Below are 26,165 nucleotides of genomic sequence, written 5' to 3'. Positions count from 1 at the left end.
TGTCAGGCGGCTACCTGGTCGAGCCTGCACACTTTCACAAAACACTATCAGGTGCATACCTATGCTTCGGCGGATGCCAGCCTAGGTAGAAGAGTCCTTCAGGCGGCGGTTGCCCACCTGTAGGAAGAGGCCGTTTTACGGCTCTCTTACGAGTTATTATTTTACCCACCCAGGGACTGCTTTTGGACGTCCCAATTGTCTGGGTCTCCCAATGGAGCGACAAAGAAGAAGGGAATTTTGTTTACTTACCGTAAATTCCTTTTCTTCTAGCTCCAATTGGGAGACCCAGCGCCCGCCCCTGTTTTTTTGTGTACACATGTTGTTCATGTTGAATGGTTTCAGTTCTCCGATATTCCTTCGGATTGAAGTTACTTTAAACCAGTTTTTAATTCTTTTTCCTCCTTCTTGCTTTTGCACCAAAACTGAGGAGCCCGTGGGAGCACGGGGGGGTGTATAGGCAGAAGGGGAGGGGCTTAACACTTTTAGTGTAATACTTTGTGCGGCCTCCGGAGGCATAGCCTATACACCCAATTGTCTGGGTCTCCCAATTGGAGCTAGAAGAAAAGGAATTTACGGTAAGTAAACAAAATTCCCTTCTTTATTTGAAAAAACACTCCCCACATTCCCTCTTTCACCAATTTATTGACGAGAACAATCAAATCCGGGTCCGGCGTAATCCAATAAGGAGGGGGTCCCATGACGATCCATTCCATAGTCACTGTCCCAGTAAGTGAAGAACAGAAGGTTCCCCATTGGCTGGGAGAGTAATGCAGTGACCTGAGCTAACATCAATAGGTCAGCCCAGGTCACTGCAGGGGATGACAAGCGCTGCCATCAGGAGGTTAGATGAGATCATTACCTGCTGTGTTGATCTCCTGCAGTCCTGCCATCAGCGCTGTCACTGCCTTCTATGCCCGCCGCGTTCTCAGCAGTATTGCAAGAGCCCGTGACGTCACCACTAGTGACAGTCTCGGGCCGCGGGCATAGACGGCAGTGACAGCGGTGACGTCAGGAGGCAGGAGATCGTCACAGCAGGTAATGATCTCATCTCACCTGACAGCAGCGCCCGTCATCCCCGCGGCTGCACGCACTGCTGTTTGTCAGTGCCTGCGCTGCAGCGTGACAAGCTGCCAATACTGCGGGCAGACAGACACACTGCAGGGCAGGCAGCCGCGGGGCCGGAGCGGGACACAGACAGCACGAGCACCTGGAGGTCACACGAAAGTGCTTCTGTGCGGCGTCCACGGAGTGTGACGTGTGTGTGTTTGCTCTGCTTCCTCTTCTGTCATAATGACATCACTCCCTGCAAAACCGCAGGCAGCGATGAGCATTACCGCAGGTAAATTGCGGCTATACTGGGGGTATACCGCACATTATTTGCTACCTACGGTATACCAGCGGTATTTCGCGATTACATTACAGTGAATAGAGTGAAATACCGGGGGTATTCCGCAGGTACCTGTGGAAAAGAAGTGACATGCACATTTTCTCAAGAAAATCTTCACAAAGAACTTTCTTGAGGGAAAAAAACGCAGTGTGTGCACAGCTATTTTTTTTTTTTTCTCATAGGGTTTGCTGGGAAATGTCTGCAGAATGATTTTAAACCTTTCTCAAGAATTTTCCGCAGCAAAACCGCGGGTATAAACGGCTTGTGCGCACATAGTCTAATACAGTTTTTTTACCTGGCCCGTTAATGCTAGAAAAATGAAAAACATACTGCCAGAATCCCTGTGGAGTGCTGAACCCAGCGCACCGTTTAGCTTGACTGGGAGATCGCTGGTATCACGACAAATTAGTATTGGTCAGTAAAATCATGCTAGATGCGTTGTTTGGTATCTATGTAAAATTGAGATATAAAATATGACGCTAATATCTTTCACCTGTGTGGCCCAGGGGCAAAGATATGTGAAAAGCTAGAATTAAAGAACTTTGTCACAATCTTGGCACAGCCCACAAAAGACCGTATAATGAGGTCACAGAGAGGGGGGATTACCTGAGGGCATAAGAGCGTTTAGCTCCTTGCTGGGGGGAGTCAGTACTGGAGGGCATCAGTAAATGGTGATGCTGGCCGTCTTTCTATCATTTTCTCTTGGAGCCCCTCCCTCCCTAAATTTGGACGTCACATCTATGGGACGAGTTTAGTAAGTTTCACGGTTATACCTTTTATTTTATGTAACTGTCTATACTGTATTTGTATTGTTCCCTTTTGTAAGTTCTTGTATATTTTTCTTTTATCGTTCCTATAGGAGACCCAGACATTGGGTGTATAGCTTCTGCCTCCGGAGGACACACAAAGTACTACACTAAAAAGTGTAGCTCCTCCCTCTGAGCATATACACCCCCTGGTTAACCAGATCTAGCCAGTTCATTGCTTTCTGTTCAGGAGGCACACATCCACACATGCATTCTCATCTGATTTTTCATTTTTGGAAAGTTTTTGAAGAAAAGCGGGTCCAAGCCTGGACTCCCGGCATGTCCCTTCTCACCCCACTGTGTCGGCGGTGCTGTTAAGGTTGATTTACAAGGCTGGAGCCTTACATGCCGCGCTCCTTCACCATCCCTCGGGCTCTGGCTTGAAGTGGGAGCCAGCACGGTTCTCCTTGCTTTGCAGGAGACCGGTCTCCATCCGCAGCCCTTCAGGATCCTGCTGGACGGAGCACTCATCCCCAGGGACTTGGAACCCTGCGTCTCAGCAAGCTAGGTACCTGAGACGTTTATATTTGGGGGGTCCCGGTGGTGGGAGAGTGTGCTGTGTAACTTTTGTGACATTTCCGGCCGGTTCTCTGGCTGTCGCCTGAGAACCGCGCCGATGGTGCCTGCGCGCCGGCCGCATCGCTTAAATTTAGGCCCCGGCTTCGCCGGAGGCCTACTTGGGATTTCACTGCCCTCGCATATCAATCATGCAGAGGGACAGTGCGGCTCCGCCCAGCGGCCGTTCGGTACAGGGGGGGGCACACTCCTCTGAGTACATGTCCCCTCCCCTGTAAATCTCCTTGGCCCTCCAGATCCCGCTCTCATAGCAGGTCCTGCCCCCTCTCCTCGCTCCGGCGCCATTTTCTCAGCGTTTTTTCTCTGGATCAGCGCTGGCTGCAGCATCCCTGCTAAGCTGCTTGGGGGTCCGGGCTGTGGGATCTGGAGGGCACACACAGTCTGGTAAGCCACAACCTCCGGTTGTGGACCTTCTTATATACTCTCTGGGGGCCATTCTGGCTCAGAGCCCCCACTTCAGCAGCATGTCTCACACGAGGAGCAAGGCTATACTCAATATGCACTACATGTAAGCTCGTACTGCCTGAACCGAGCACCTATCCACATTGTGATGCCTGCTCTAACATGGCGGTGCCTCAGCCTGGAGTCTCACCCCCAGTGGTCCCTCCGGCTACTTCGGCTCCGGTGGCTGAACCCCTGGCTTGGGTAGAATCCTTCTCTAAGTCTATCTCCCAGTCTTTTGCCGACTCCATGGGACAGCTGTCCCGGACTCTGCTGAGCATGCATCAGCCCCCTTCTCAGGGCGCCTCTGCTGCTAGGGCTCGCTCAGCAGAGCTCACAGAGGATTCTTCATCTGGTCCCAGACCCCATCCTCCTAACCCGCGGCTCTGATTCACAAGCTGACTCGCAGGACGAGGAGGATGCCTTTACTGGGGGCTCGGACGCTACCTCCATGTGACCCATTGATCTGTCCGAATGTGACGCAGATGTTGGTGATTTTATTGCGTCCATTAATTCTGTACTGGACCTCAATCCGCCAGTATCAGAGGAACAACCCTCTCTGGCAGAAAAGCACCAGTTTACCTCACCTAAGAGGACAAAGAGTGTGTTCTTTAACCACTCCAGTTTTCAGGCCGCTGTGACCAAGCCCAGGGCCTGTCCTGACAAACGCTTCCCTAAGCATGGTTCTGATGACCGTTTTCCCTTTCCACCTGAGGTGGTCAAGGAGTGGGCTCATTCACCAAAGGTAGACCCTCCGGTGTCTAGAATCTCAGCCCGGACCGTTGTATCAGTGGCTGATGGCACCTCTCTTAAGGATTCCACTGACCGCCAGGTTGACCTTCTGGCCAAATCTGTATATGAGGCGGCTGGGGCCTCGTTCTCCCCATCTTTTGCAGCAGTGTGGGCTCTCAAGGCCATCTCTGCTTCTCTAGAGGAGATGCATTCCCTCACCAGGGAATCTATGCCCGAAATGGTTGCCTTAACTTCCCAAGCTTCTGCTTTTTCTTCCTATGCCATGTCTGCCATGCTGGAGGCTTCTCACCGCACTGCGGTGGCTTCGGCTAATTCCCTCGCTATCCGCAGGATCTTGTGGCTTCGAGAGTGGAAGGCAGATGCTTCTTCAAAGAAGTACCTTGCTGGGCTCCCTTTTGCTGGATCCAGGCTATTCGGTGAACAACTGGATGAAATTATTAAGGAAGCTACTGGCGGGAAGAGTACTTCCATGCCACAAACTAAAACCAGGAAACCTGCCCAGGGTAGGAACCAGTCGAGGTTTCGTTCCTTTCGTTCCTCCAACTGGTCGTCCTCTAAGCCCTCGGCCTCGTCCACTAACTCAGCCAAGGACCAAAAACCCAACTGGCGCACAAAGGCGCGTCCACAAAAGACCGCAGGAGCTGCTGCCACTAAGGCAGCCTCCTCTTGACTATCTGTCCGCGCCAGCAACGTCCTTAGTCGGTGGCAGGCTCTCCCACTTTGGCGACGTGTGGTTTCAACACGTCTCCGATCAGTGGGTGCGGGATATCATCTCCCACGGCTACAGGATAGAATTCTCTTCCAGCCCGCCAAACAGATTTTTTCTGTCCACTCCCCCCTGCTCCAAGGCCGCCGCCTTCTCTCAGGCCGTGGCATCCTTGCAGGCCAACGGAGTAATTGTACCGGTTCCCGCCCGGGAACGGTTCAGAGGTTTCTATTCAAATCTTTTCCTAGTCCCCAAAAAGGACGGTTCCTTCCGGCCCATCCTGGATCTCAAGCTTCTCAACAAGCATGTTCAGGTGCTGCATTTTCGCATGGAGTCTCTGCGATCAGTCATTGCCTCAATGACCCAAGGAGATTTCCTGGCATCCATCGACATCAGAGATGCCTATCTGCATGTGCCAATTGCAGTTTCACACCAGCGTTGGCTACGTTTTGCAATCGGAGAGGAACATTTCCATTTCGTGGCTCTCCCCTTCGGGTTAGCCACGGCCCCTCGAGTATTCACCAAGGTCATGGCAGCAGTGGTTGCGGTTCTGCACCTCCAGGGGTTGGCAGTGATTCCTTACCTGGACGACCTTCTAGTCAAGGCTTCATCCAGCGCAGACTGTCAGCGGAGTGTCTCGCTCACTCTCGCCACTCTAACCCAATTCGGGTGGCTTGTCAATCTGCCCAAGTCCACTCTGACTCCGACCCAGAGGCTCACGTACCTAGGGATGCAGTTCGAGACTCTGCCGGCACTTGTCAAGCTGCCCTTAGTCAAACAGTCCCTCCATCTGGCGGTGCGCTCTCTGCTGAGACCCCGCCGTCATTCCATCCGGCACCTGATGCGGGTGCTGGGTCTGATGGTGGCGTCAATGGAGGCTGTTCCCTTTGCCCAGTTCCATCTGCGTCCTCTGCAGCTGGACATTCTTCGCTGTTGGGACAAGCGGACTTCCTCCTTGCACAGGCTGGTGGCTCTGTCGCCTCAGACCAGGGGCTCCCTTCAGTGGTGGCTTCGGCCCCTCTCTCTGTCTCAGGGACGCTCCTTTCTGGCCCCGTCCTGGGTGATCCTCACCACGGATGCCAGTCTATCCGGCTGGGGAGCGGTATGTCTCCACCACCGCGCACAGGGCACTTGGACTCCGTCCGAGTCAGCCCTCTCGATCAATGTGCTGGAAACCAGAGCTGTGCTTCTGGCTCTCCTAGCCTTTCACCACCTTTTGGCGGGCAAGCACATCCGAGTCCAGTCAGACAACGCGACAGCGGTTGCCTACATCAATCACCAAGGCGGGACACGCAGCCGCCTGGCAATGTTGGAGGTTCAACGCATCCTTCAATGGACGGAGGACTCCAAGTTCACCATATCCGCAGTCCACATCCCAGGCGTGGAAAACTGGGAAGCAGATTATCTCAGCCGTCAAACCGTGGACAGTGGCGAGTGGTCCCTGCATCCGGCAGTGTTTCAGTCAATCTGCCGCAAGTGGGGCACTCCGGAAGTGGATCTAATGGCATCCCGGCACAACAACAAGGTTCAGGTTTACGTGGCTCGCTCCCACGATCCCCAGGCCCTTGCAGCGGACGCTCTGGTTCAAAATTGGTCCCAGTTTCGTCTGTCCTACGTGTTTCCCCCTCTAGCTCTCTTGCCCAGAGTTCTGCGCAAGATCAGAATGGAGGGCCGTCAGGTCATCCTCATTGCTCCCAGACTGGCCCAGGCGAGCTTGGTACCCAGACCTGCTCCATCTGTCCGTAGAGGTGCCGTGGCATCTTCCGGACCGTCCAGACCTTCTCTCACAAGGTCCGTTTTTCCGCCAGAATTCTGCGGCTCTCAGGTTGACTATGTGGCTCTTGAGTCCTGGATCTTGACGGCTTCTGGTATTCCTCCTGAAGTCCTCTCCACTATGACTCTGGCTCGGAAGTCTTCCTCGGCAAAAATCTATCACAGGACTTAGAGAATTTTCCTGTCCTGGTGTCGCTCTTCCGGCCATGCTCCTTGGCCTTTTTCCTTGCCGACCCTTCTGTCTTTTCTACAGTCCGGTCTGCAGCTAGGACTATCCCTCAATTCCCTCAAGGGACAAGTCTCGGCTCTGTCAGTGCTGTTCCAGCGGCGTATCGCCCGGCTGGCTCAGGTGCGCACCTTTTATGCAGGGCGCTTCTTACATCATTCCGCCTTACCGGCGGCCCTTGGATCCCTGGGACCTCAATCTGGTCCTCACGGCCTTGCAGAAACCCCCCTTTGAGCCTCTTAGGGAGGTTTCTTTGTCTCGTCTTTCACAGAAAGTGGTCTTTCTAGTGGCCATAACTTCCCTCAGGAGAGTCTCTGATTTGGCTGCGCTCTCTTCGGAGTCACCTTTTTTTGGTTTTTCATCAAGACAAGGTGGTTCTCCGTCCGACTCCAGATTTTCTCCCTAAGGTGGTTTCTCCTTTCCACCTTAACCAGGACATTTCCCTGCCTTCCTTTTGTCCGGCTCCTGTTCATCGCTTTGAAAAAGCGTTGCATACTCAGGATCTGGTGCGGGCGCTCCGGATCTATGTGTCTCGCACCGCTGTTCTTAGGCGGTGCACCTCTTTTTGTGCTAACCACAGGTCGGCGTAAGGGCCTCTCTGCTTCTAAACCGACCTTAGCTCGCTGGATTAGGTCGGCCATATCCGATGCCTACCAGTGTACTCAGGTGCCTCCCCCGCCGGGGATCAAGGCACACTCGACCAGAGCTGTCGGTGCCTCTTGGGCTTTCAGGCACCAGGCTACGGCTCAGCAGGTCTGTCAGGCCGCCACTTGGACTAGCCTGCATACCTTTTCAAAGCACTACCAAGTGCATGCTCATGCTTCGGCAGATGCGAGCTTGGGCAGACGCATCCTTCAGGCGGCTGTCGCCCATTTGTGAAGTTAGGCTCCGCCTACTTCTCAGTTTCTGTTTATTCCCACCCATGGACAGCTTTGAGACGTCCCAATGTCTGGGTCTCCCATAGGAACGATAAAGAAAAAGAGAATTTTGTTTACTTACCGTAAATTCTTTTTCTTATAGTTCCGTATTGGGAGACCCAGCTCCCTCCCTGTTGCCTGTTAGCAGTTCCTGTTCCGCGTGTTATCACCGGCTGTTGTTGTAGACAGAGGCTCCGGTTGTTCCGGTTCTTGCTCTGTCTTTACTTGTGGGTGGCTGTTCTCCTTCAGCTTTTGCACTAAACTGGCTAGATCTGGTTAACCAGGGGGTGTATATGCTCAGAGGGAGGAGCTACACTTTTTAGTGTAGTACTTTGAGTGTATAGCTTCTGCCTCCGGAGGACACACAATGTCTGGGTCTCCCAATACGGAACTATAAGAAAAAGAATTTACGGTAAGTAAACAAAATTCTCTTTTTTTTAAACACTGCCTATTTTCGGATTAAATATATAAAATTTAATAGTTCGTTTCCTTTTGTTCTATATACAAACCCAAACCCGTCCGAAAAGCCTTCTGCTATCTGAAACGGGTCCCCAGCTACCCGTAGAAGTCGGGTGGTGGCAGCGTAATTATTATTGCATAGAATTATTGGGGTGCTATCGCTAAGGGTACCGAGGGTGTATGTATGTATGTATATATGTATATGTATGTATGTATGTATGTGTGTGTGTGTGTGTGTGTATATATATATATATATATATATATATATATATATATATATATATATATATATATATATATATATATATATATATATATATATATATATATATATATATATATATATATATATATATATATATATATATATATATATATATATATATATATATATATATATATATATATATAATATAAATTATAATTTAATTTAAATTTCCATTAGCGGGAATCAGTGCTATATACAATTAACCCTTGCTGTGAGACCGCTAATATTGGACATTATTAGCTCAGCAGCCTCATTTTATTCATTCTCCTGCAGTACCAAAAGTGGCCTGCCGACAAGAGGGGCGCTAGAGAGTAGTCGTGTTCGTAACAAATTAGTAAACAGCTGCAGGATATGAGTGACTCCCCTGGCTGTTCATTACAGTATCGTTCAAGAAAAAAATGATTTTCATGCAGGACAATGCTCCATCACTTCAACTACTCTACAGCGTGGCTGGCCAGTAGAGGTCTAAAAGATGAAAAAATGATATGGCCCCCTTGTTCACCTGACCTGAACCCCATAGAGAACCTGTGGTCCCTCATAAAATGTTAGATCTACAGGGAGGGAAAACAGTACACCTCTCGGAACAGTGTCTGGAGGCTGTGGTGGCTGCTGCACGCAATGTTGATCATAAACAGATCAAGCAATGACAGAATCTATGGATGGTCGGCTGCTGAGTGTCATCAGAAAGAAAGGGGGCTATATTGGTCTCTAATGTTTTTGGGTTTTGTTTTTGCATGTCAGAAATGTTTTTTTCTAAATTTTGTGCAGTTATATTGGTTTACCTGGTGAAAATAAACAAGTGAAATGGGAATAGATTTAGTTTTTATTAAGTTGCCTAATAATTCTGCACAGTAATAGTTACCTGCACAAACAGATATCCTCCTAAGGTAGCCAAATCTAAAAAAAAAAACCACTCCAAAAATATTAAGCTTTGATATTTGAGTCTTTTGGGTTGATTGAGAACATATAAAAATAGCAACAAAAAGACGAAAATATCCTCCAAAAATTAAGTATTAAGCAAGATGGGCTGCAGTGTGTTCATCGCCCAGGCCAAAAACTAGAACTCTACCAGGATACAGCTAAACCCCCCCACTAAAGTGGAAGCATCACAGGTGCAGGAGGAGCAAATCACACACACTTCCATGGAATGGAGGTGGGCGATTGCTGGATGATAAAACTGCACACTAGTGGCTTAGTGTAGGGACCTACAAGCAGGAGGAGACATGACGAGGGTTGTAGGCTTACGTTTTATGGCCACAAATACAAACAGAAACCTTTTTTTTTTTTTTTTTTTTGTTTTTTTTTTTTTGTTTTTACAGGATACAGCCAGGCCTCTTTCTGTTGGGCCTTGCATTGTAGAGTGTCTGTCCGTGCATGATACACAGGTGGGGTACGGCTTGGCAGCCCGCCTGATCTAATAGTATGGGCATCACCTAATAGTTTGCAGGTTTGTGACTGTGTTATCTGCATGTGTGAACAGTGCTCTATGCAAGCCATCAGTGTGCAGTTTTATCATCCAGCAATCGCCCCCTCTGTTACATGGAGGTGTGTGTGTGTGTGTGTGTGTGTGTGTGTGTGTGTGTGTGTGTGTGTGTGTGTGTGATTTGCTCCTCCTGCACCTGTGATGCTTCCACTTTAGGCTGCTTTCACACATCAGTTTTTTGCAATCAGGCACAATCCGGTGTGTCTGATGCAACGGATCTGTCTCTGTGTAAAAACTGATGTGACGGATCCGGTTAAAAACGTATCCGTTTTTGTTTTTTTTTTTGTTGGTTTTTTTTTTTAAGGCTGAAAGAGAGACCCCATCATCACTGCACATACACCGGCACTCCCGCACGCATCATCCCGCACATAAACTGTCACTCCCGCACACATCACACACTGCACATAGACCGGCACTCCCGCACGCCTCACACACTGCACATACACTGGCATTACCTCAGTGACGTCTCCGCTGACAGCGCGACTCCCTTCACTTGCGGTGTGGAGCTGATAGAGAGGGGCGGTGTTCTAGTGCCGCTCCTGTCTGCTTCAGGTAGCAAAGCTGAGAGCGTCGCGGGACCTCTGTGGATTACGTCGGACCTGGAGGGGTATTTAGGGATTTTAATAAAATGGTGAAAGAGGGTGTTTTTTTTTTTTTTTTTTTTTTTTTTTTCTTTTATTCCAAATAAAGTATTTTTTTCATTGTGTGTGTTTTACTTTCACTTACAGGTTAATCATTGGGGGGTGTATCATAGACGCCTGCCATGATTAACCCCTTATTACCCCGATTGCCACCGCACCAGGGCAATTCGGGATGAGCCAGATAAAGTCCCGGGACTGTCGCATCTAATGGATGCGGCAATTCCGGGCGGCTGCTTGCTGATATTTTTAGGTTGGGGGTTCCCCATAGCATGGGGCTCCCTATCCTGAGAATAGCAGCCTTCAGCCGTGTGGCTTTATCTTGACTGGTATCAAAATTGGGGGGGGGGGACCGCACGCTGGTTTTTTTTTTTTTTTTTTTTTTAAATTTTACTGTAAGATATAGACCCGCCCACCGGCGGTTGTAATTGGTTGCAGTGAGACAGCTGTCACTCATCGTGGGGGCGTGTCTGACTGCAGCCAATCATAGGCGCCGGTGGGAGGGGAAAGCAGGGAATACGAGATTGAATAATGGGCGGCCAGCAGTTTGAAATCAGGAGAAGCCGCCACAGTGTGACAGCCATGCAGCGCCGGTGATCGGTGAGTGAGTCAGTGTGAGAGACAAAGTGTGAGTGATTTGATTTTCTGACAAGCAATGAATTTATATCACTTCTGGGCATGCTCAGAAGTAAAAACCAGCTCCGGTACAGGCTTCCGGCGTTTGATGCATGCCACCGGATCCGGGGCGCATAGACTTTAATTATGCACCATGCCGCTCCCGGCGCTATGCGTTGTTTTTTTTTTACTTTTTTTTTTTACTTTTTTTTTTTTTTTTTTTTTTTTTTGCTGCTGGCAAAAGATGTTCCTCTCTGCGTCCTGTGCAGCCGCCGGAGTGATGAATTTTGCCGCAATCGGCAAAAAAACGGATCAAATGCAAGTTCATGCGGCACAATTCGGCGCTAATAAAAGTCTATGAAGAAAAAACGCACCCGGCGGCAAAAAGATGCATTTTTCCCGCAAAGCGCTGGATTGTGCCGCACAGCAAAAACCTGATGTGTGAAAGCAGCCTTAGTGGGGGTTTAGCTGTATCCTGGTAGAGTACTAGCCATTGGTTGAGAACATAGTTGTTGATCAATAATAAAAAAAAAAAAAAATCCTCTAAAATACAACTTGCCTAATAATTCTGCACACAGTGTAGACAATATTGGCCTTAATGTACTGAGTTTCCATGGGGAACAACATTAAGTGGGAGCCACTTGTAGACCATCAAACGGTACTAATGCCACCTTTCCACATCAAACTAGGCCTCGTGAATCAATTTGTCACAGCTTTGGACAAGGAATCAGTGCCTTCAAGTATCTACAAGATCTCTTCGAAAAGCTTTCAGAAGCAAATGTTAAAGCCTTCGTTTTATGCTGGCCCTCAAATCAAGAAAGTTATGAAGTGTGAAGAGTTTTCCAAACTCTTCAAAAGAGAAAGAAGCATGGATCAGTTGTTAACGTAGTTACAGGCTTCCTTAACTGAAAACTATGTTGCATTGGTTGAGACTGGTGAAGCAAAATGGGCTGCACGAGGTCTCAAAGTCCATATCCTTGATGCCGATCTTGATAGACTCAAACAGAAGATGGTTTCTGAGGAGCAAAGAGAGCGCTTTCATCAAGATAGCAGATTTCTAAATATAGGATGCCAGGGAAACTACAAGGCAAACCTGATGGGGGACAACATTTGGGCATTAATGTGTAAAAGTGATATGACGTACCCTCACAAAAGTAAACATTGTGACAAAGTTCCTTTTCATCAATTTGTAGCATTTTGATTTAAAATATGCTAATGATTTGAAATATATTGTATTTTGTTTTCATTATTACCTTAAACCCAAACATTTGTAATTTTCTATAAGACGGTATTCCAATTTCAACTTTTCAGTGTCCTGAACGCAAACGTTTTTGCAGACGAATACATTTTTTCCATGTTTTTATAATCTAACCAATTAAGAAATGAGATTTATTCCATGGGAACAAAAATAATGTTACATAGTGTTGCTGCCAGCAAGTCGAATCTCCAAAGGTTCGCTCGTCTCTAGTGATGACTGAACACTACTATGCTTGGGTGCTCTGTACTCCATAACTAGTATTGAGCGAGCACTACCATGCTCGGGTGCTTAATACTTGCAACTACAGATGAGCGGACACGATCATGCTCGGGTGTTCAGTACTCGTAACAAGCAGTCGAACAGGCTCAATTCATGTACCGAGTATAATGGAAGTCTTATGGGGAACTCAAGCATTTTTCCGTAAGATCCTGCAGTAAAATGCTTGAGTTTTCCATTGTTTTTCATTATACTCTGTGCATGAGTCGAGCCCATCTGACTGCTCATTACGAGTACCTGGGCATAGTACTGCTCACTCATCACTAGTGATCACTCATTTGGGATGTGGGACTCTCATTCTCAGGACTGATCGGGGTCAAAATAATTGGAAGGTCTAAGGCCCTGTGCGCACTGGAAAACGGAATTTTCTTAAGAAAATTCCGCAGGGTCTGAAAGATTACCGCACCCGCGGTAAACCGCACCCGAAAACCGCATGCGGTTTGCCGCATGTGCTTTAATGCATTCAATGCAATACAGCACATTGGAAAAAAAAAAAGTAATTTCCTTCTAAGATTATAGCAGACAGATAAATAGATAAATAGACAGAAGAATAGATAGAGGACAGATCACTGCAGTTCTCATGAGCGGTAGTGTTGTTCACATTACCGGCCGTGGGAAATGCCCTGTAATCTCTCTGCAGTCTGTCTCGTTGCGAGGCTGCATTCAGTGCTGTGTGTCAGTCGCGGCTGGATGCAAGCATCGCAGGACGTGGATTACGCCGGAGCTGTGTGGTTTGGGGGGGTTAATAAACTGGTGAACCAGGGGCTTTTTTTGTGTTTCTTTATTTAAAATAAAGGATTTTTTTGTGTGTGTGTGTGTGTGTGTGTGTGTGTGTGTGTGTGGTTTTTCTTTGTCGCTCCTAATTGGGAGACCCAGACAATTGGGTGTATAGCTACTGCCTCCGGAGGCCACACAAAGCACTACACTTAAAAGTGTAAAGCCCCTCCCCTTCTGCCTATACACCCCCCCGTGGGATCACGGGCTCCTCAGTTTTCATGCTTTGTGCGAAGGAGGTCAGACATCCACGCATAGCTCCACTGTTTAGTCAGCAGCAGCTGCTGACTGTCGGATGGAAGAAAAGAGGGCCCATACTAGGGCCCCCAGCATGCTCCCTTCTCACCCCACTTTTGTCGGCGGTGTTTGTTAAGGTTGAGGTACCCATTGCGGGTACGGAGGCTGGAGCCCACATGCTGCTTCCTTCCCCATCCCCCTTAGGGCTCTGGGTGAAGTGGGATTTTACCGGTCTCCAGGCACTGAGACCGTGCTCCGTCCACAGCCCCTGGGGATTCTGCTGGATATGGAGCTGAGTATCGTCAGGGACAGGGCCCTGCTACGTCAAGGTACTCTGTGTCCCCGTACAGACCGCGCGCAGACACACTGCAGCATTGCTGGGTGTGTTAGTGCGCCGGGGACAACAGCGCTGCGCGCTTGTGCCACTACTCACTACAGCTCTGCTGAGTGAGTCAATGTATTGGGAACTGCCGCGCCGGCCGCTGCTGTCAGTTTACGCTGCGGCGCGGCTGGGACTTGTGGTGCGCCGGGGACTTCCGCGCTGGCCGTGCATATACGACGGCCGCGCTTATTACTCGAGTCCCCGGCTTTTGCGGCCTAGTTTCGTTTCGTTCCCGCCCCCAGGCCTGCCAGTCAGGGGAAGGGCGGGACGCTGTACAGAACGTCAGCGCAGAGGGCTGGAGTCTACTTTACATACTCCAGCCCTCACACTGGGCACAGTGGGACGCCAGTTTCCCGCACTTTGTCTGAGGCACGCCCACGGTCCGCCCCTCTTCACAGAACGCCGGCAGCCATTCCTGTGTGCAGTCTGAGCTGGAGAGGGGAGACAAGTTCTGGGAGACCCAGACACGGGATTCTGGCGACCACACACCCGCATTTGAGCGGGCGGTAAGCGGCACCTCTGGTGCTGACCCCACTAGTGCCGAAGTGTACATTTGTATTTTTATGCTTGCATGCTATACATTGCACTGTACGGTCGCTGGTGACTCTTGGCTATATACCCTCCTAGATTGCTCAGAGGAGACAACAGCATGTCATCCGCAAAAAGCAAGGGTGCCAAGGCACAGGCTTTCTATGCTGCTTGTACCGCATGTGAGGCTACTCTACCGGCAGGTTCCACTGACCCCCATTGTGTGCAGTGCTCGGCCCCTGTGGCACTTGCTCGGCCGGGGCCTCTGCTAGAGGTGACCCAGGGAGAACCACCTGTGAATACTGTCCAGGTGACGGGGACGGAGTTTGCAATTTTTGCTGATAGATTGTCTGTGACTATGACTAAAATTCTAGAAACTTTGCAGTCTAGACCAGTAACTCAGACCATGGGCACTGTTGAATCATTGCTCCCTGGTTCCCCTCAGTTGGAACAGCTCCGGGCTCCGGGGGTGTCCCATGCATCCCAGGGTGAAGGCTCTGACACGGACGACAGTCCCAGACAGCCTAAGCGAGCTCGCTATGAGCGGCCCTCGACTTCATCACACTGGTCAGGGTCCCAGCAGGAGGACTCTCTGTATGATGAGGCGGAGGTAGCTGATCAGGATTCTGATCCTGAGACCGCTCTCAATCTGGATACTCCTGATGGTGACGCTATAGTGAATGATCTTATAGCGTCCATCAATAGAATGTTGGATATTTCTCCCCCTGCTCCTCCAGTGGAGGAGTCAGCTTCACAGCAGGAGAAATTCCACTTCAGGTATCCCAAGCGTAAATTAAGTACTTTTCTGGACCACTCTGACTTTAGAGAGGCAGTCCAGAAACACCACGCTTATCCAGATAAGCGTTTCTCGAAACGGCTTAAGGATACACGTTATCCCTTTCCCCCTGACGTGGTCAAGGGCTGGACCCAGTGTCCCAAGGTGGATCCTCCAATCTCCAGGCTTGCGGCTAGATCCATAGTTGCAGTGGAAGATGGCGCTGCACTTAAAGATGCCACTGACAGACAGATGGAGCTCTGGTTGAAATCCATCTATGAAGCTATCGGCGCGTCGTTTGCTCCAGCATTCGCAGCCGTATGGGCACTCCAAGCTATTTCAGCTGGTCTTACACAGATTGACACGGTCACACGTACATCTGTTCCGCAGGTGGCATCCTTAACCTCTCAAATGTCGGTATTTGCGTCTTACGCGATTAATGCTGTCCTAGACTCTACGAGCCGTACGGCAGTGGCGTCCGCCAACTCCGTGGTTTTACGCAGAGCCTTGTGGTTAAGGGAATGGAAGGCAGATTCTGCTTCCAAAAAGTGCTTAACCAGTTTGCCATTTTCTGGTGACCGACTGTTTGGTGAGCGTTTGGATGAAATCATTAAACAGTCCAAGGGTAAGGATTCATCCTTACCTCAGCCCAGACAAAACAAACCCCAACAGAGGAGGGGACAGTCGGGGTTTCGGTCCTTTCGAGGCTCGGGCAGGTCCCAATTCTCCTCGTCCAAAAGGACTCAAAAGGATCAGAGGAGCTCAGATTCTTGGCGGGCTCAGTCACGCCCAAAAAAGACAGCCGGAAGACCCGCTACCAAGGCGGCTTCCTCATGACTTTCGGCCTCCTCTCTCCGCATCCTCGGTCGGTGGCAGGCTCTCCCGCTTTGGCGACATTTGGCTGCCACAGGTCAAAGACCGTTGGGTGAGAGACATTCTGTCTCACGGGTACAGGATAGAGTTCAGTTCTCGTCCTCCAACTCGATTCTTCAGAACTTCTCCACCTCCCGACCGAGCCGATGCTCTTCTGCAAGCGGTGTGCACTCTAAAGGCAGAAGGAGTGGTGACCCCTGTTCCTCTTCAGGAGCAAGGTCACGGTTTTTACTCCAATTTGTTTGTGGTGCCAAAAAAGGACGGGTCTTTCCGTCCCGTTCTGGATCTAAAACTGCTCAACAAGCACGTGAAAACCAGGCGGTTCCGAATGGAATCCCTCCGCTCCGTCATCGCCTCAATGTCTCAAGGAGATTTCCTAGCATCAATAGACATCAAGGATGCTTATCTCCACGTGCCGATTGCTCCAGAGCACCAGCGTTTTCTACGCTTCGTTATAGGGGACGAACACCTTCAGTTCGTAGCTCTGCCTTTCGGGCTGGCGACAGCCCCACGGGTCTTCACCAAGGTCATGGCAGCAGTAGTAGCAGTCCTGCACTCTCAAGGTCACTCTGTGATCCCGTATTTGGACGATCTACTTGTCAAGGCACCCTCTCAAGAGGCATGCCAACACAGCCTGAACGTTGCGCTGGAGACTCTCCAGAGTTTCGGGTGGATCATCAACTTTTCAAAGTCAAATCTGTCCCCGACCCAATCGCTAACATATCTTGGCATGGAGTTTCATACTCTCTCAGCGATAGTGAAGCTTCCGCTGGACAAACAGCGTTCACTACAGACAGGGGTGCAATCTCTCCTTCAAGGCCAGTCACACCCCTTGAGACGCCTCATGCACTTCCTAGGGAAGATGGTAGCAACAATGGAGGCAGTCCCTTTCGCGCAGTTTCATCTGCGTCCACTACAATGGAACATTCTCCGCCAATGGGACGGGAAGTCGACGTCCCTCGACAGGAACGTTTCCCTTTCTCAGGCGGCCAACGAATCTCTTCGGTGGTGGCTTCTTCCCACATCTTTGTCAAAAGGAAAGTCCTTCCTACCCCCATCCTGGGCGGTGGTTACGACAGACGCGAGTCTATCAGGGTGGGGAGCAGTTTTTCTCCACCACAGGGCTCAAGGTACGTGGACTCAGCAAGAGTCCACCCTTCAGATCAATGTTCTGGAAATCAGAGCAGTGTATCTTGCCCTACAAGCCTTCCAGCAATAGCTGGAAGGCAAGCAGATCCGAATTCAGTCGGACAACTCCACAGCGGTGGCATACATCAACCACCAAGGAGGAACACGCAGTCGGCAAGCCTTCCAGGAAGTCCGGCGGATTCTGACGTGGGTGGAAGACACGGCATCCACCATATCCGCAGTTCACATCCCAGGCGTGGAAAACTGGGAAGCAGACTTCCTCAGTCGCCAGGGTATGGACGCAGGGGAATGGTCTCTTCACCCGGACGTGTTTCAGGAGATCTGTCGCCGCTGGGGGATGCCGGACGTCGACCTAATGGCGTCCCGGCACAACAACAAGGTCCCGGCTTTCATGGCACGGTCTCACGATCACCGAGCTCTGGCGGCGGACGCCTTAGTTCAAGATTGGTCGCAGTTCCGGCTACCTTATGTGTTCCCACCTCTGGCACTGTTGCCCAGAGTGCTGCGCAAGATCAGGTCCGACTGCCGCCGCGCCATCCTCGCTGCTCCAGACTGGCCGAGGAGGTCGTGGTACCCGGATCTGTGGCACCTCACGGTAGGCCAACCGTGGGCACTACCAGACCGACCAGACTTGTTGTCTCAAGGGCCGTTTTTCCATCTGAATTTTGCGGCCCTGAACCTGACTGTGTGGCCATTGAGTCCTGGATCCTAGCGTCTTCAGGATTATCTCAAGAGGTCATTGCCACTATGAGACAGGCTAGAAAACCATCCTCCGCCAAGATCTACCACAGGACGTGGAAGATATTCTTATCTTGGTGCTCTGCTCAGGGAGTTTCTCCCTGGCCATTTGCATTGCCTACTCTTCTTTCCTTCCTGCAATACGGTTTGGAAAAAGGTTTGTCGCTCAGCTCCCTTAAAGGACAAGTCTCAGCGCTATCTGTATTTTTTCAGAAACGCCTAGCACGACTTCCTCAGGTACACACGTTCCTGCAAGGGGTTTGTCATATCGTCCCTCCTTACAAGCGGCCGTTAGAGCCCTTGGATCTGAACAGGGTTCTAATTGCTCTCCAGAAGCCGCCTTTCGAGCCTATGAGGGATGTTTCCCTTTCTCGCCTTTCACAGAAAGTGGCCTTTCTAGTAGCGGTCACGTCTCTTCGGAGAGTGTCCGAGCTAGCAGCGCTGTCATGCAAATCTCCCTTCCTGGTGTTTCACCAGGACAAGGTGGTTCTGCGCCCGATTCCGGAGTTTCTCCCTAAGGTGGTATCCCCCTTTCATCTCAATCAGGATATCTCCTTACCTTCTTTGTGTCCTCATCCAATTCATCAATGTGAAAAGGATTTGCATTTGTTGGATCTGGTGAGAGCACTCAGAATCTACATTTCCCGCACGGCGCCTCTGCGCCGCTCGGATGCACTCTTTGTCCTTGTCGCTGGTCAGCGTAAAGGGTCGCAAGCTTCCAAATCCACCCTGGCTCGGTGGATCAAGGAACCAATTCTTGAAGCCTACCGTTCTGCTGGGATTCCGGTTCCCTCAGGGCTGAAGGCCCATTCTACCAGAGCCGTGGGTGCGTCCTGGGCATTACGGCACCAGGCTACGGCTCTGCAGGTGTGCCAGGCGGCTACCTGGTCGAGTCTGCACACTTTTACCAAGCATTATCAGGTGTATACCTACGCTTCGGCGGACGCCAGCCTAGGTAGACAAGTCCTTCAGGCGGCGGTTGCCCACCTGTAGGAAAGGGCTGTTTTACGGCCCTATCACGAGGTGTTATTTTACCCACCCAGGGACTGCTTTTGGACGTCCCAATTGTCTGGGTCTCCCAATTAGGAGCGACAAAGAAGAAGGGAATTTTGTTTACTTACCGTAAATTCCTTTTCTTCTAGCTCCAATTGGGAGACCCAGCACCCGCCCTGTTTTCTTAGGGATTTTTGTTTTTTCGGGTACACATGTTGTTCATGTTGAATGGTTTCAGTTCTCCGATATTTCTTCGGATCGAATTTGTTTTTAAACCAGTTATTGGCTTTCCTCCTTCTTGCTTTTGCACTAAAACTGAGGAGCCCGTGATCCCACGGGGGGTGTATAGGCAGAAGGGGAGGGGCTTTACACTTTTAAGTGTAATACTTTGTGTGGCCTCCGGAGGCAGTAGCTATACACCCAATTGTCTGGGTCTCCCAATTGGAGCTAGAAGAAAAGGAATTTACGGTAAGTAAACAAAATTCCCTTCTTTTCTTTGTCGCTCCTAATTGGGAGACCCAGACAATTGGGTGTATAGCTATGCCTCCAGAGGCCACACAAAGTATTACACTAAAAGTGTAACGCCCCTCCCCTTCAGCCTATACACCCCCCGTGCTGCTACGGGCTCATCAGTTTTTATGCTTTGTGCGAAGGAGGTCAGACATCCACGCATAGCTCCACAGCTTAGTCAGCAGCAGCTGCTGACTATGTCGGATGGAAGAAAAGAGGGCCCATAACAGGGCCCCCAGCATGCTCCCTTCTCACCCCACTCTTGTCGGCGGTGTTGTTAAGGTTGAGGTATCCATTGCGGGTACGGAGGCTGGAGCCCACATGCTGCTTTCCTTCCCCATCCCTCAATTAGGGCTCTGGGTGAAGTGGGATCCTTTCGGTCTCCAGGCACAGGAGACCGTGCTCCATCCACAGCTCCTGAGGACCCTGCTGGATAGGAGCCGAGTATCGTTCAGGGACATGGCCCTGCTACTTTGAGGTACTCTGTGTCCCCGTGGGGACCGCGCACAGCAACACTCCAGCATTGCTGGGTGTGCTAGTGCACCGGGGACAGCAGCGCTGACTGAGTTTGTGCCATTACACACTTCAGCGTCGCTGAGTGTGTTCGTGTAGGGGGACTGCCGCGCTGACCGCCGCTGCCATGGTTATCACTGCGGCGCGGCTGGGACTGTTAGTGCACCGGGGACTTCCGCGCCGACCGCGCTTATACGGCGGCCGCGCTTATAACTCGAGTCCCCGGCTTTTGCGGCCTAGTCTCTTTTTCTTCCCGCCCCCAGCCCTGCCAGTCAGGGGAAGGGCGGGACGCTGTACAGGACGGCAGCACTGAGGGCTGGAGCATGCTTTGCATACTCCACCCCCCTCACTCTGCACAGTGGGGCACCAGTTCCCGCACTTTTCTGGGTCACGCCCACGGCTCCCTCCTCTCCTCAGGACGCCGGCAGCCATTCCTCTCAGCTCTGCTAACGCTGGAGAGGAGAGACAAGCTCAGGGAGACCCAGGCAGGAATTCTGGTGCCCACACAACCGCTTTGCGCAGGCGGTAAGCAGCACCTGTGGTGCTGGCCCCACTAGTGCAGAAGTGTACTTATAGATTATATGATTATAGACTATACTTTACACTGTATGGTGCACTGTTGATTTTTGGCTATATACCCTCCTGTATTGCTCAGAGGAGACAACAGCATGTCGTCCACAAATAGCAAGGGTGCCAAAGCACATACTTACTATGCTGCCTGTGCAGCATGTACGGCTATACTGCCGGCAGGTTCCACTGACCCTCATTGTGTGCAATGCTCGGCCCCTGTGGCACTTTCTCAGCCGGAGCCTCTGCTAAGGGTGGCCCAGGGAGAACCACCTGTTAACACTGTCCAAGTGACAGGGACGGAGTTTGCAGTTTTTACTGAAAGACTTTCTGAGACTATGGCTAAGATATTAGAAGCCTTGCAGTCCAGGCCGGCATCTCAAGCCATGGGCACTGTGGAATCATTGCCCCCTGGTCCCCCTCAGTTGGAACAGCAATGTCCTCCCGGGGTGTCTCATGGATCCCAGGGTGAGGTCTCTGACACGGACCGCAGCCCCAGACCGACTAAGCGAGCTCGCTATGAAATCCCCTCGACATCATCACAATGTTCAGGGTCTCAGCGAGAGGACTCTCTGTATGATGAAGCGGAGGTAGCTGATCAGGATTCTGATCCTGAAGCCGCTCTCAACCTTGATACTCCTGATGGGGACGCCATAGTGAATGATCTTATTGCGTCCATCAATGAAATGTTGGATATTTCTCCCTCAGCTCCTCCAGTGGAGGAGTCAGCCTCTCAGCAGGAGAAATTCCGTTTCAGGTTTCCCAAGCGTACAAAGAGTATGTTTCTGGACCACTCTGACTTCAGAGAGGCAGTCCAGAAACACCGAGCTTGTCCAGATAAGCGTTTTTCCAAGCGCCTTAAGGATACACGTTACCCTTTCCCCCCTGACGTGGTCAAGGGCTGGACTCAGTGTCCCAAGGTGGATCCTCCAATCTCCAGACTGGCGGCTAGATCCATAGTTGCAGTGGAAGATGGAGCTTCACTCAAGGATGCCACTGACAGACAGATGGAGCTCTGGTTGAAATCCATCTATGAAGCTATCGGCACGTCTTTTGCTCCAGCATTCGCAGCCGTATGGGCACTCCAAGCTATCTCAGCTGGTCAGGCGCAAATTGACGCACTCACACGTACGTCTGCGCCGCAAGTGGCGTCCATAACCTCTCAAACGTCGGCAATTTGCGTCTTACGCTATTAATGCTGTCCTGGACTCTGCGAGCCGTACGGCGGTTGCAGCCGCCAATTCGGTAGCAATACGCAGGGCCTTGTGGCTGCGGGAATGGAAGGCAGATTCGGCTTCCAAAAAGTGCTTAACTGGATTGCCATTTTCTGGCGACCGTTTGTTTGGTGAGAGATTGGATGAAATCATCAAACAATCCAAGGGAAAGGAAACATCCTTACCCCAGGCCAAACCAAAAACACCCCAACAGAGGAGGGGACAGTCGAGGTTTCGGTCCTTTCGGGGTGCGGGCAGGTCCCAATTCTCCTCGTCCAAAAGGCCTCAGAAGGATCAGAGGAACTCCGACGCATGGCGGTCTAAATCACGCCCTAAAAAGACCGCCAGAGGTGCCGCTACCAAGGCGGCTTCCTCATGACTTACGGCCTCCTCACACCGCATCCTCGGTCGGTGGCAGGCTCTCCCGCTTTTGCGACACCTGGCTGCCACAAGTAAAAGACCGTTGGGTGAGAGACATTTTGTCTCACGGTTACAGGATAGAGTTCAGCTCTCGTCCTTCGACTCGATTCTTCAGAACATCTCCGCCTCCCGAGCGAGCCGAGGCTCTTCTGCAGGCGGTGGGCATTCTGAAGGCAGAAGGAGTGGTGGTCCCGGTTCCTCTTCAGCAACAGGGTCACGGTTTCTACTCCAACCTGTTTGTGGTTCCAAAGAAGGACGGGTCCTTCCGTCCTGTTTTGGACCTAAAACTGCTCAACAAACACGTAAGGACCAGGCGGTTCCGGATGGAATCCCTCCGCTCCGTCATCGCCTCAATGTCCCAAGGAGATTTCCTAGCATCGATCGATATCAAGGATGCTTATCTCCACGTACCGATTGCTCCAGAGCATCAGCGCTTCTTGCGCTTCGCCATAGGAGACGAACACCTTCAGTTCGCGGCACTGCCGTTCGGCCTGGCGACAGCCCCAAGGGTTTTCACCAAGGTCATGGCTACAGTAGTTGCGGTCCTCCACTCTCAGGGTCACTCAGTGATACCTTACTTAGACGATCTGCTGGTCAAGGCACCCTCTCAAGAGGCATGCCAACACAGCCTCAACGTTACTCTGGAGATTCTCCAGAGTTTCGGGTGGATCATCAATTTTCCAAAGTCAAATCTGACACCGGTCCAATCGCTGACATATCTTGGCATGGAGTTTCATACTCTTCCAGCGATAGTGAAGCTTCCGCTGGACAAACAGCGTTCACTACAGACAGGGGTGCAATCTCTCCTTCAAGGTCGGTCACACCCCTTGAGGCGCCTCATGCACTTCCTGGGGAAGATGGTGGCAGCAATGGAAGCAGTCCCTTTCGCGCAGTTTCACCTGCGTCCTCTTCAATGGGACATCCTACGCAAGTGGGACAGGATGCCGACGTCCCTAGACAGGAACGTCTCCCTCTCTCAGGCAACCAAAGCTTCCCTTCGGTGGTGGCTTCTTCCCACCTCATTATCGAAGGGGAAATCCTTCCTACCCCCATCCTGGGCGGTGGTCACGACGGACGCGAGTCTGTCAGGGTGGGGAGCAGTTTTTCTCCACCACAGGGCTCAGGGTACGTGGACTCAGCAAGAGTCCTCACTTCAGATCAATGTTCTGGAGATCAGGGCAGTGTATCTTGCCCTAAAAGCGTTCCAGCAGTGGCTGGAAGGCAAGCAGATCCGAATTCAGTCGGACAACTCCACAGCGGTGGCTTACATCAACCACCAAGGTGGGACACGCAGTCGGCAAGCCTTCCAGGAAGTCCGGCGGATTCTGCTGTGGGTGGAAGCCACAGCATCCACCATATCCGCAGTTCACATCCCAGGCGTAGAAAACTGGGAAGCAGACTTTCTCAGTCGCCAGGGCATGGACGCAGGGGAATGGTCCCTTCACCCGGACGTGTTTCAGGAGATCTGTTGCCGCTGGGGGATGCCGGACGTCGACCTAATGGCGTCACGGCACAACAACAAGGTCCCAACATTCATTGCTCGATCTCAAGATCACAGAGCTCTGGCGGCAGACGCCTTAGTTCAGGATTGGTCGCAGTTTCAGCTTCCTTATGTGTTTCCTCCTCTGGCACTGTTGCCCAGAGTGTTACGCCAGATCAGGGCCGACTGCCGCCGCGCCATCCTCGTCGCTCCAGACTGGCCGAGGAGGTCGTGGTACCCGGATCTGTGGCATCTCACGGTCGGCCAACCGTGGGCACTGCCAGACCGACCAGATTTGCTGTCTCAAGGGCCGTTTTTCCATCTGAATTCTGCGGCCCTCAACCTGACTGTGTGGCCATTGAGTCCTGGATCCTAGCGTCTTCAGGATTATCTCTAGTAGCAGTCACCTCACTTCGGAGAGTGTCTGAGTTGGCAGCGTTATCATGCAAAGCCCCTTTCCTGGTGTTTCACCAGGACAAGGTGGTTCTGCGTCCGGTTCCGGAATTCCTCCCTAAGGTGGTATCCCCTTTTCATCTCAATCAGGACATCTCCTTACCCTCGTTTTGTCCTCATCCAGTTCACCAGTGTGAAAAGGATTTGCACTTGTTAGATCTGGTGAGAGCACTCAGAGTCTACATTTCTCGTACGGCGCCCCTGCGCCGCTCGGATGCACTCTTTGTCCTTGTCGCTGGCCAGCGTAAAGGGACACAAGCTTCCAAATCAACCCTGGCTCGGTGGATCAAGGAACCAATTCTCGAAGCTTACCGTTCTTTGGGGCTTCCGGTTCCCTCAGGACTGAAGGCCCATTCTACCAGGGCCGTGGGAGCGTCCTGGGCCTTGCGACACCAGGCTACGGCTCAGCAGGTGTGTCAGGCAGCTACCTGGTCGAGCCTGCACATTTTTCACGAAACACTATCAGGTGCATACCTATGCTTCCGCAGATGCCAGCCTAGGTAGGCGAGTCCTTCAGGCGGCAGTTGCCCACCTGTAGGACGGAGCCATTACGGCTCTATTATGAGGTATTATTTACCCACCCAGGGACTGCTTTTGGACGTCCCAATTGTCTGGGTCTCCCAATTAGGAGCGACAAAAAAGAAGGGAATTTTGTTTACTTACCGTAAATTCCTTTTCTTCTAGCTCCAATTGGGAGACCCAGCACCCGCCCCTGTTTTTGTATACACATGTTGTTCATGTTAAATGGTTTCAGTTCTCCGATATTCCTTCGGATTGAATTTACTTTAAACCAGTTTATAATTTTTTCCTCCTTCTGGCTTTTGCACCAAAACTGATGAGCCCGTAGCAGCACGGGGGGTGTATAGGCTGAAGGGGAGGGGCGTTACACTTTTAGTGTAATACTTTGTGTGGCCTCCGGAGGCATAGCTATACACCCAATTGTCTGGGTCTCCCAATTGGAGCTAGAAGAAAAGGAATTTACGGTAAGTAAACAAAATTCCCTTCTTTTTTTCACTTTACTTACGGGTTGATCATGTCAGCTGTCACAGTGACGCTGCCATGATCAAGCCTGGACTTAGTGGAGGCGATCCGCCGTCATTAACTCCTTATATTACCCTGATTTTGCCACCGCATCACGGCAACAGGAAGAGCTGGGGACACTCCGGGACTGCCGCATAATTGATGCAACAGTCCCGGGGCAGCTGCGGGCTGATTCTCGGCTGCGGGAGTGGGGGAGGGGCATTAACCCTGCCCCTCGCCCTCCCCAGCCTGAGAATACCGTGCCGCCGCTGTGTGCTTACCTCGGCTGGACAGTAAAAATACGACGGAGCCCACGTGTTTTTGTTTTTTTTTCCCGTATGTCGGTTTGATTTGTATGTGTATTCTATGTGTGTGTGTGTGTGTGTGTTTACTCTTTGCTCTGTTTCCTCTTCCTGTCATAATGACATCACAGGCAGTGATGAACATTACCGTAGGTAAACCGCGAAATACCGGAGGGAATAACGCAGGAAAATTCAATGAACCGCACAGAATTTGCTGCCTGTGTTATTCCCTGCGGGATTTCACGATTACATTGCAGTCAATGGAGTGAAATCCTGCAGAGACGTGCGGAAAAGAAGTGACATGCAATTGTTTTTACTGCGGGAATTCCGCAGCAAAACATGTAGCTGACAAAATCCGCATAGTGCGCACAGCATTTTTTTTTCCCATAGGTTTTGCTGGTGAATCACTGCAGAGATGTTATGAACGTAACATGCAGCAAAACCGCAGGAAATCCGCAGCAAAAACCTGCAAGTGCGCACAGGGCCTAAGGCGGGAGACTCTTTGATTTACAAAAGTAACATGGTAGGCGTAGGCCCCTGAAATTATAGTTCTATCACTTTGTTGCTCACTCAGGATTAATAACAGGAATCATGTGACTCTGAGAAAAAGTGACTATTCCATTGTTTTATTTGTGTCTGGACAGATATAGAAGTT

The 26,165-nt window shown here is 50.9% G+C and overlaps 1 protein-coding gene across 1 annotated transcript in view; it reads left to right on the top strand.

The window, feature by feature from the left end:
• Positions 1 to 26,165, top strand: part of KIFC1 (kinesin family member C1) — a 52,918-nt gene that overhangs the window by 2,810 nt on the left and 23,943 nt on the right. The gene's annotated exons all lie outside the window — the stretch shown is intronic.

The sequence above is a fragment of the Anomaloglossus baeobatrachus genome, chromosome 9, assembly GCF_048569485.1.
Source record: "Anomaloglossus baeobatrachus isolate aAnoBae1 chromosome 9, aAnoBae1.hap1, whole genome shotgun sequence".
Classification (NCBI taxonomy): Eukaryota; Metazoa; Chordata; class Amphibia; order Anura; family Aromobatidae; genus Anomaloglossus; species Anomaloglossus baeobatrachus.
The sequence above is the reverse complement of the archived record's forward strand: the minus strand, read 5'-3'. Positions and strand labels throughout refer to the sequence as shown.